This window comes from Oryzias melastigma, linkage group LG20, assembly GCF_002922805.2.
Source record: "Oryzias melastigma strain HK-1 linkage group LG20, ASM292280v2, whole genome shotgun sequence".
NCBI lineage: Eukaryota > Metazoa > Chordata > Actinopteri > Beloniformes > Adrianichthyidae > Oryzias > Oryzias melastigma.
In genome coordinates, this window is record NC_050531.1 from 11953632 (window position 1) to 11964694 (window position 11063).

Consider the following 11063-nt stretch of genomic DNA (forward strand, 5'->3'; position numbering starts at 1 on the left):
TTAAATCTGTCCTCTCTCTTGTTGTTTCTGTTGCGTGTGCTCCTTTTTTTGCTTCAATTTTCCGTTTGTTTTTCTTGGATACAGCGTTCTAGGAAAAACCATCTACCTAAGCACTGACCTTTGCTGCCATCCTTGTCTTTTTCAGGTTGTCAATGACGGTCAAGTCCACACAGTCTTCCACGTGATTGAATGACCTACTGATCCAGACTGACAGACCAATTGAGGAACCAGTGAACCTCTGCAGGTGTTTGAACAACTGCTTTTGTTCTGCTTGACAATACTTTGAATGATTTACACAGCGCAAGCTGAAGAAATGCAGGTAATCACTAAATAAATGAGTAAACTGACACAAATAGTAGGGATGTGTTTTGGCAGGAGTCTGGCAATACGATACATGTCTCACAATATGATGGATATCACGATATTTCCCAGGACTGCACCAGAAAAAAAAACATCTTTTGTGGTAATAAATTGGTGAAATTAATTTTATTTACTGATCACAATATTGAGCACTGCAACTGTATCTCGTATACAAGTTGGTTTTACCCACAAATCCATGGTTCTTTTCTATTTGGTAAATAAAGAAATATTTGTTTTTAAAGAGAACAGTCCACATTTTCTGATTTCCACAACAAAATGTTTTTCTTTATAAGAAAAAATAGAATGAATGTGCCTTAACCAAAAACGTTCTAAAAGTATGATTGAGGAAATAAAGTGTTGTTTATTTCCAACATCTATCATTTGAACGATTCAAGTGCTTGAACGGTACTTGAATAGGAGCTTCAAAACTAAAGGGGGAAAAAAGTCAATTCTTCACAGAAACATTTAAGTGTGATGACAGGATGGAGGGGAGACACAAGAGCCACATGTGGCTCTTTTATCTCTCCATGATGACTCCTTGGCCAAACTTAAAATAAGTCAGGGAGATTGCTGATCCAGCCATGTCGACTGTCTGATTCAGTAGCTCTCTGCTAATGGCTGCCTAACCAAAACTACCTAAAGAAAACAAATAAACAAAGCCTGCAAACTAAGACTACCAAGGTCCAATCCCAAACTAAAATAACAAAACCCAGCAGTGTAAGACCGCTAAGGGCAAAAAGGGGAAAAATAACCAAAATATAAATAAAAGAAAAAGAAAATAGCATTTTTTTTTAAAGTAAGGATTACTAATTATTCTTTATTTAATTTAAATGTATAAATTGATGGCTGAGATGCACATAAATGATTTTTACATCCCTGTTGACCTGAAAATGTTTTGTTTGCTCAACGCTACCTCCAGAATGAACTGATTTTATATGCAAAGCAAAACTTTGGTAAAAAATTTGGTCTTTTATGAGTTAAAAGCTCTCCAGAGCTGCACTGAAATGATCCTGTTTGGCACAGAGCATCTTTTATTTTGAAAATAAATGATAAAAAAACATTTTGAGAGATGCTAGGTTCTTTTTATATTGTTGCTTTTGTTTATGCTTAAAAGTAGACAAAATTCATATTTATTAAAAAAGAAAGACGGTCATCAATGTAAATCCAAGTTTCTAAAAGGCCAAAGTAAGATTATGTGTCTCCTCCTAGGCTTTGATCAGTAGAAAAGGTTGTCGACCCCTGTTCTAATCCATCAGGTCTCTGAACTACAATCTATTCAGCAGAACTAAGTATTCAATGTTTCATAACAACCAAAACTGCAAGGCTATCTGAACATTTAACAAATCTTGTTGTTTTGGCCAGTGTGGTGTGCTGCCAACTAGTGGTCAAACGTAAGACGCTGAAGGAACCTCATAAATAGTTAATCAAATTTCATCATCTCAACATTTTAAACCAATACATATATCGTCAAACAATATATCGCTATGGATCCGTAAATCGATCCCTCCTCACACTCTTACAGGGATTATAATAAAAATAAAATATAATTAAAACAATTAATTGTTTGCTTATTTTTAGTTAAGGGTTTTACCTCAGTGACTCAATCTGATGTTTTATCATGACAGCAGAAGTTTTGCATCATATTTTTCTAAAAGTAGGCTGCATACAGCCAAAATGTTGCCCATTGAAAATATAGTAATGAGTTTTATCTTATTGTACTTTGCTTATTGCTAAATTAAAAAAAAGCACAATTTGCAGACAAGGAGGCAATAAGCTGCACAGCAGCTGTGACTGCAGACCTGAAGATGCTGCTGTTAAAATAAAGGTCACACCACAAAGCAAGTAAATAGCACGACGCCACAAGTGAACCCATCTGCTGCATTATGGCAACGTTCAATCTGTCTGTGTTTAACATCTGCATTCATGCAGACTGACCCATTGACTTGAATAAAGACAGAAAAGCTAAATAAGTGTTTAGGAAATGCAAATACAAATTATAAACAGCGACTTTTTGGGGTTTTTTTCTGATAAACGCCAATTTCTGGGGTTACATTTAGGCGGAACATAAATATATTGTTAACAACTGTTCCAGAGTTAGAGTGACTTTATAAAATAGAAAAAATACATATTTATGAGTAAAAACAAATAAAAAAATGTTGTTGTTACGCTTCTACTAGATTTAATTAGAGATAATTTATGTGGAACGTCAGTATGTTTTGGCCAAAAAATATCAGACTTTAGTGCGATAGAATGGCAGAATGATTACTAATGTTGACTCATAAATTCACAAAAAATTATTAAAGTTGATTACACTTCAAAGATTCCTGATGGCTCAAGTGTTCTTGATGTTTATCGTTACTTTGCTTGAGGATCATCACATTCTTAGGAAACATTTACCTTACTCAAAACCACCTCAAAGTGACCACTGATTGGGATTAATCGACTATGACTGCTGTTTTAAATGCTAACATTTGGTTACTCTTTTCCTAAATCTTTAGAAGACAAAAATATTCAGTGTCTGTTGCAGTGAAATTATAACCCACAGAAACACTGAATGTCACACCAAACAGTAATCACACTCCCGTCACCCCATTTTTTCTCCGCTCAGTTGCAACACTTCAGCAATCACTGTCGCCCAAAAGCCTTTTGAGGACGTCCGTGCTGAGAAAATCTACTGGAGTGCATGCAAGAGCTCGCCGCATTGCCCTTCTTGTATTTTTCCACAGCTGCAGCAGAAAATGACTGCGTGAACGTTTCACCTTTTGCCACTTGGGAGCTTAATGGGATTGTTAAAATTTGCAAATCACACTGTAACGAGCTAAATCCCGCTGGCATAGATAACATTCACAACCCAAGCCATCAGTAAAAACAAACAATCAAAACAAATGAGTTTTTTTTGTCAATCATTGGCAGTTTATGCATTCACTAATGTCAAATCAGCAGCAGATCAAATGTACTGCAATATTACTGGAGCATGAAGCCACTAAAAGCCTTTTTATTGTATGCGAGCAGTTGAAGTTGCAGAGATGTGGCCAAAAGCCTGCTAATATAAAACTCCAAAACTTTAGTTACCCCTTAAGCGACCTATTAAGTTCAGAAAATGGATGGATGGATGATTTATGTGTAATGGCACAAAATTATCATCTCTACATCTATTTATCTTCGTTTTTAAAGTGTTTATGATCGCTTCACCCAGTAATTTAATATAATTTAGAGTCTGCTTTTGTATTATCTTGTTCTGTTGTTCTGATCAATGAGGCGTGCATCTTTTTGTTTGATGGGTATTGTGTTATTATTCTATAAATAAATTGAGGTTGTCTTCAGATGTAAAAATACATCAAAGATAGTTTTTTTCAGCTACTATCAAATCTAGCACACAATTTAAATACAAGTGTGTAAAACAAGCCAATTTGTTCTATTTTTAATCAGTAGTAAGTCCTGTTGCTGTATCACCACATCGACACATGCACCACTGCACATCTGGTATGGGTATATTTGATCAAGCAGCTGACCTTAAATGCTGCCACAAGATTTCTGTGTGGCCAAAATGAGACGCTTATCTAGTGTTGCAGTTTTCATCGTCCTGCATGAATGAAGCAGAAACCATATGCACCCTGAAATTCAAATATTTACAGTGAGCATCTTGACTGTGGAAGATATGGTCTCTGGAGCAGCACTAACCATTGTGCACACACTGTGATGTAGGCTAAAGGTGTAACTTATGTGAGCAGAGGATGACTCATAGGGGTGGGGTCTCATACCTTGTGAAAAACACTGGATTTGATCTGCAACATAGAAAATGAGGCTTTTTGGTCAGCAATTAAAAAGTTCCCTAAGCTGTTATATTTTACCACAGTTTTGCACAAAAATGAGAATTCGATTTCTGCTTGAGCTTTGTCATGAATCTAAAATGATGCAACAAAAATGCTGTTTATTTGTGCTGCAGGATCATTTTATTTTATTTATGCATTAAGTAAAGCAGTAGCACAATGGTGGGGTCATGAACTCATTTGGTCCACATATTATGCTGGGATGTTTTGTCTGACTCTCTCAGAGGCTGATTAAAGCGTCACTAGCTTTGTGAATGAAGCAAACACGGCGCCTCCTCCTCCTTCTCCTCCTCCTCCTCCTCTTGCGGGAACAGCAGTGTAGCGCAGGATGTCCAGGTGCCAGCGCTGAAAACCAGGATTTGACATCAAACCAGCACAAAAACAGGGCTTTTTTTTTTTTTTTAAAGCCCCTCTGCGATTGTGGTGTCACCATGAACACGGGAGGAGGGATGGAGGTTGGGAGTGGAAGCACTCACCGCGCACGCCGTGCGCCCTTCTCCTCCTTTCTCTAATCCAAACCTCGTGATCCATTCAGCGGCGCCTGCGTTCACTGCGTGCAGGAGAAACAATAAACCAGCCGAGGGGCAAAGGAGGGAAAAGTATTCGGGAGAGAGGCTGACAGGAAGTTTAGACGCTTGTGGAGACGCATCCCTCCGCGTCCTCCTCCCAGAATCTGGATGAAGAGGCTGTGACTGGCGGTGTATCTGCTTCCATCGCTCCTGTGTAAGTGATGCTCCCTCCGTGATCCTCTAATAAGGCAATAAATTGGATTTTACTTATGATTGCATATGAAAGAAGAATAAAATACTGTTGTGTCAAGCTGTCAGGAGGCTGTACAGATGTTATCACCCAGCTAGTCTGATGCTGCAAACATGAGGTTTCTGAGCATGCAGGGAGGAAACAGCAGGTGCATCACATGTGCAGACTGAAACTAAAACCAGATTATTTTAAATAAATGAAAATACTTTAAAGAATCAGGGCAGGAGCTTTGGGAAACTTTAACCCCAAGGAATGCAAGCTGAAAATCCCTACTTTCTATCCCCTGAAAACTGGTGCATTTAAGCCTGTTTTCCTTATTTGGTTTCTGTTATTTACTGTCACTTGTTGGCACTAAAACTGGATCTGAGTCTATTCACAGAATCAACGAGCTATTAGATTTTATATCTGAGTGTAAACCAGAAAATTCAGCTCTTTCTGAATATTCATGTAATCTCAGCACTTACTCACGTGCACGGTTATGCATGCGGATCCAGCCCATCATCTGTTTTCCTTTTAACACTTCAGGTGAAAATGTATGTGAGTGTGCGAGGAGTGCATCATCACAGATGGATGTCTCACCTTTTCAGCACCATCTCCAGCTCTGCACGGAGTGCTGTTTAGCCAGGCAGTGATTGATGTAACACAGCAGGTAGAGGTCAAAGAGTGATGACTGATCACACGCTGTTTGAAATGCTCAGCCCAAGATGAAGGTTGTGCTGTCCCTCTCTTTTCCTTTGTGTTCTTGCTTCAAAAGTTGCCTTTGATTTTTGTGAAATCGAGGGAAAACATGATGTAATATAACTGACTTTACTCTAACTTAAAAAGTATGGATGTTTTTACTATATTTTAATAATCACTGGACGTCAATCAAGGAAACTGATAAAGTTTAAAATAATTTATATTTCCCTATCCATCTTTTCTAAGCAAGTGATGTAGATATAAACAATAAAAAGTTAATTTTTTTGCTTAACTTTAAAAAAGAGACTATTAAACCTCCCCAAATTGTTAAATTTATTCCACTTAAGATAAAAAGCTTAAGATTAATTTATATTAAAATAACTACCCAAGTAAAACATGACAATTTTGATATACATGTAATGAGATAGTATGATAGTAAGGGTGTGTAATGGCAAGAGTCTAGTAATATATGTGTCTCGATATACATGTCATATCTTATTATATCCCAAGAAAGTACCAGACAATATTTCACTTTTATTTTAAATTATGACATAAGCATTATCTGAATAATAATGTTTTTTTTTTGCAAAAGTAAAATTGTAAAATACATGTTATTTAATGATCAGAACATTAAGCATTGTAGCGGTATCTCTTAAACAACAATGGTGCTTTTTATTTGGTAATTTAAGACACATTTAAGTGGAAAACAAAAATAAGACTGAACTACGTTTGCTTTTAAATAATAATTAAATACAGCCTTAGCAGCATTTTTAAATTATCACCAAATAAAGTATCGCGATATTTCACTGAATTGATAATTTCCATGATGCTATAGTTTTGACATTTTGTCACTATAAATGAATACATTCTAAAAATAAATGAATACATTATAAAAATAAGCAACAAGTAAAGTTGTAAAATCAAGCGCACCCTTTCTATTTTCACACAGGCCGAGAGGAATTGCAGAAACCAGCTGATGCTCGTCAGTAGCAGGTGTTGCCATATCTGTAAAGCTACGTCCAGATTGAACGTGAATAGCGCGGCAAAGGCGTCCAGTTTTAACGTTAAGTCAATGTTCAGACTTGATATGTGGTCTTACGGTTTGGGCAGGGTGTCTAGAGTTAAAAAATAGAAACTTTGGCGAGTTCACTGCATCGCATCAACCAATCAGGGACTCATTTTTGGGCGCGTGAAGTGTTCAGTGACTTGATCAGCGAGTGGAGTACAAATCCAATATGGAGGATCGATCTACTCATTCCCGTCTGGAACTTTCATCCATACATTTTCTTAACCCGTTTTTTCTGGGCCACTGGGTTGTTGAAGTCCATCCTGGCTACTGTTGGGCAAAGTAGGGGTAAACCTTGGACAGTTGGCCAGCCTGTCACAGGGCACAAGGGTCTGGAGTGATGCGGCCGTCCGGCGGGCAGATGAGAGAGCATGACGCAGCAGTCTGTTTGAGCCTCCTGAACTTTATGATATTTTTCTTATTTTCGTTGAGATAATGCTAAAAAGAAACTCTGTTTTCCTTATTTTTATTTTTCCACTCTGACTTATGCGGGACAGCAAGTCATCAAACTGGGTCACGGAGACGAGACCATGAGAAGCAGACGTCATTCAGACAAAGATCCTGCAGTGGATGGTGAACCTCACCGTACTGAGAGAATCTCTGAATGATCTCATGAACTCAGACAGGGAAACGTGTTTACCAATGAACTCTCTAACCCTTGTGCTCTCTTATGGGATCCAGACGACCCCAACCTTACATTGATGTGGGATCCATACCATGACAAAGGTGGACAAGAACAAGATTTCATGTCTGTCATGGACGCAAGTGAAGATAAAAAAAGTCCTTGAAAAAAAAAGTTCAGCACATTGTCATGTGGGGTCAAGATGACTCCACTTTTATTGTAAACATGCCAAGGATAGCACAAGGGTTAAAAAACAAACAAATCCGATCTCTAAACATCATCCGTGTCTTCCGTGCATCGTAAATGAGATATACACAGACGGAAACAGCTCCATGTTGAGAGCAGTGGCTCTTCCCACACACATCTGGGAGATAAAAAATTTTGGGACAACCGTCGAAAGAGAGGCGTCCAACACAAATTGTGTTCAGTGTGAAGGCAGATTAAAAAGTCAGTAAGTAAAGTAAAGAAAGATCCAAATTAACTCCTTCTTAAGTAATCATTGATATTAATTCTTCAGGAATAGCTTAAATAATAATCATCTAATAAATATATTGTCTTCTTGGTACACAGTGCAGAGTTGTTCATCTTTCCGCATGTCCCCTCAAGGGTCGCCACAGCAAATCAGCTCTTACAGATTTGGTTTGGCAGAGATTTTTACACCTTCCTGACAAAACCCTATATTCTGGCACAGGGGAGACCCCAACCTAGGCCCCCTTATAGTTACATAGGTAGGCAGTAGCATGAAGGGTCTTGCCTAAGGACCCACACTGGATTAAGCTCATTGCGTGCCCTGGGAAACAAGGCCTGGTTGCCTGTACGTCAATCCTGCACGCATTTAACCAAGCCATCCAGCTGCTTACAGTGCAAAGAGTAAAACAAACTTTATAAAATACAGATCTGATTCACAAATTAAAAAAAAAAAGCCTCTTGATGGTATCATTTAAAAAAGTATTGAATATCTCTGGATTCAAGATGTCAAAGATGCTTAATGGTCAACTCCAGTTAAAAATACTGTTTTGGGGGATTTTAACAAGTTCTTGTGTCTTTTTTTTTCTTTTTCTTTTTGGAGGACAAATAAAGAAAATTAATCTTAAAATTGAAAGTGAAATCAAAAGTGAAATCATTGTGAATCAAGACAAAAAAAATATGAAAACAAAAAATAATTTAAATATCAAATTCCTAAATAGTAGTCATTTTTGCTTGATCCTTCCTTTAAAAACATGAACAGTTTCTGAGAGCCTGAGGCTCTCTGGAATACTTACAGTAAGTTTTGATTCTAACTTTAGACAGAAGAAGCTCTTATGTTTTTCCTTTATGGTGCGTCAAACATTAATACAGTGGGAACGTTCCTAAAGGTCCCCTTTGAAGCTTGTTATATGTACTTGATGACAGTTACTTTTTTTCTCCTTTTGTTTTTGCTCTTTTAGCAAACCTGCGTTGTCATGCTGATAGATGATAGTCATATCCTTGGCAGCAAAACCACCTTGAACACCTGCTTGTTTTGCTGTTTTCCAGTAAGACAAACAGGCGAAGAGTTAAAGAAAAACCATCAGACACAAAAGGATTTTAGTCGACTATTTCTCAGTGCTTTTCGCCGCATCAAACCGCTTATCCTTTCATTTCCAAGACATCTTAAAAAATGTGTTTTTCATCTTAACATTAGATGTAATTTCGCCAATACAAATTTGTTTTTGTTCACTGTTGCTGGAAACAAAAGCCGATCCATTGTAGAGCATCTAAAACAAGCAGTTCATTTAACGCTCGATTGCCTCTGCCCCTTTAGTGCTCCGGCGCTCCCTGTCCTCAGCTAACCCATCTCCTGCTCACTTCTTAAGGTGGTAGACAGAACCAAATGCTCTTAAAGAGTTGTGTTGGTCACCAACAGATGTGACTGAAAGATGTTCACAGTGTCCTTTCTTTTCCAATTGAGACTTATTAGTTTAACCCTTTTTTCCATCTCTCCCTCCCGTTAAGATGAGGGTGTCAGTTTGAACGTGTTACTTCTGTATTGTGACACTTTTACACGGATGCAGATTATTGTAGCGCCAATCAACACGTGATACTACGGACCCACCTTGTGTTTAATCTTCTTTGAATTGCTTCTGCAGGAAATGAGAGGACACATACTTTTAGATTGGGCTGTATGGTAACCCTATGGTTTTTCAGATTCATTTATTAAAGTAGACAGACTCATGCTGGGATTTTAGCTTAAAGATCCACTTCAATAATCTTTTAAGCTCTTTCAAAAGTGTTTCCAGTTGTCTTTTAGTTATGATTATGCTGTTTTTTTGCAAAAAAAAAAGTTGTTTTCAGGACATAGTTTCTGCAGAGCAGCAGTAGTTCATTAGAAATTCCCAAGAGGTGACTGATGATCATTAGTTGGAAATGGAAATTCCACAAGATTTCAGAGTTCTAGCCACTTTTATTAAAACTTTTTAATGTTAATAAATGGTTTAGTGTTCAGGATTATCTTAAAATGTATCAAAAGAGGGTAAAATGCTTTAATAATTTCAAAAACGATATTTAAAAAAGTGTTTAGATTTGTAAAACTATTAAAACGTTTACATTAAAGCTTTAGCTCCAGACCATAATTACATTTGAACAGAGTTAACTTTAACTCTTTATGTGATAAACATGAATCAGCTTATTCTGTCATAGAGAAAACATTTTTTTCAGATAATTCATGTTGATAGTTTAAGGAGTTACGGTATGCCAAAGGCTATTGTAGGTTTTTGACAGACACCTGAGGTGTTGAAGGTTTTAAAGCTTAAAAAACACAATGATATGAATAAAGAAACACTGAGAAATCACATTTTAAGCTTAATTGTCTTAATATATGTCTTTCATCATCACAAAAATGCCACAAAAACATCAAAACTCACAATTTTTTCAGAATGGATCTTCAAAGATTTGTTTACCTCAATGGTTTAATTTGTTTCTGTTTCTGAAAAGAAAAAAAAAGTGCCCTCTCATCAATTATATTACTGGTAAGCTCAAGTGCATTTTAGAAACGGGGCCAACAACCGGAGTCTTTGGGGAGTCAGCAGTTTTTGACTGAAGGAGCTAAGGAGTTTAATGCAAAGCGTTTCCACACTGTACATTCCTACTGACGTCACCATATAAAACTGACTCAGATGATTTCTGCTTCATTATTGACTAACTGACATTGACATTTGGTTTTGCTACGACTGCTGTTTTGCAGTAATGGTCCAACATAAAAAGAGTTAAGTGACTAAAGGGGATAGAGCAATGGAATATGAGGAGGATACAGTGGTGAATCGTGCACCATCCCAATGTTTGCTGCCATTTTTTTAACAAAACTCCTTAAAAAATTCCAACAAAAGATCTATTTAATTTGAGATTGGTAAACCAAAACTGAGTAACACTGGTGGATAAATGTTTGTCTAGTGGAAGGACTGAAGCACCAACCCTTCATTGTGTTCATATGTTCATTGTAGGATATTTTTTATTCAATTGGAATAAAAAAAAAAAAAAAAACTCTTTTCTGTAATTCAAATAAAGCTATCTATGCTTTTGTAGTGGGGGAGTAACACTAGTGACACTGCACAAATGAAGGATGCCCAAACTTAATTTGATTTCTACATTTTTATGTCAATCTTTTTTCAAGTTTTTTAACAACTAAAAATCGGGCTTGCTTTATTCCTTCCTTTAAAGCTTTAAATGTCGACACAAAGAAGTGATGCTCCATCACCATGTACCATAAAAACAGAGAGTTGTGTCGGAATAA

At 37.0% G+C, this 11063-nt stretch overlaps 1 protein-coding gene across 4 annotated transcripts in view; it reads left to right on the top strand.

The window, feature by feature from the left end:
• The first annotated feature begins 4330 nt into the window (after nucleotides 1-4330).
• Nucleotides 4331-11063, top strand: part of LOC112151346 (myosin VIIA and Rab interacting protein) — a 113093-nt gene continuing 106360 nt past the window's right edge. For all 4 annotated transcript variants that reach the window (XM_024280215.2, XM_024280217.2, XM_024280218.2 and 1 more), the window contains exon 1: nucleotides 4331-4913. The gene's annotated coding sequence lies outside the window, so the exon portion shown is untranslated. The remainder of the gene's footprint in view (nucleotides 4914-11063) is intronic.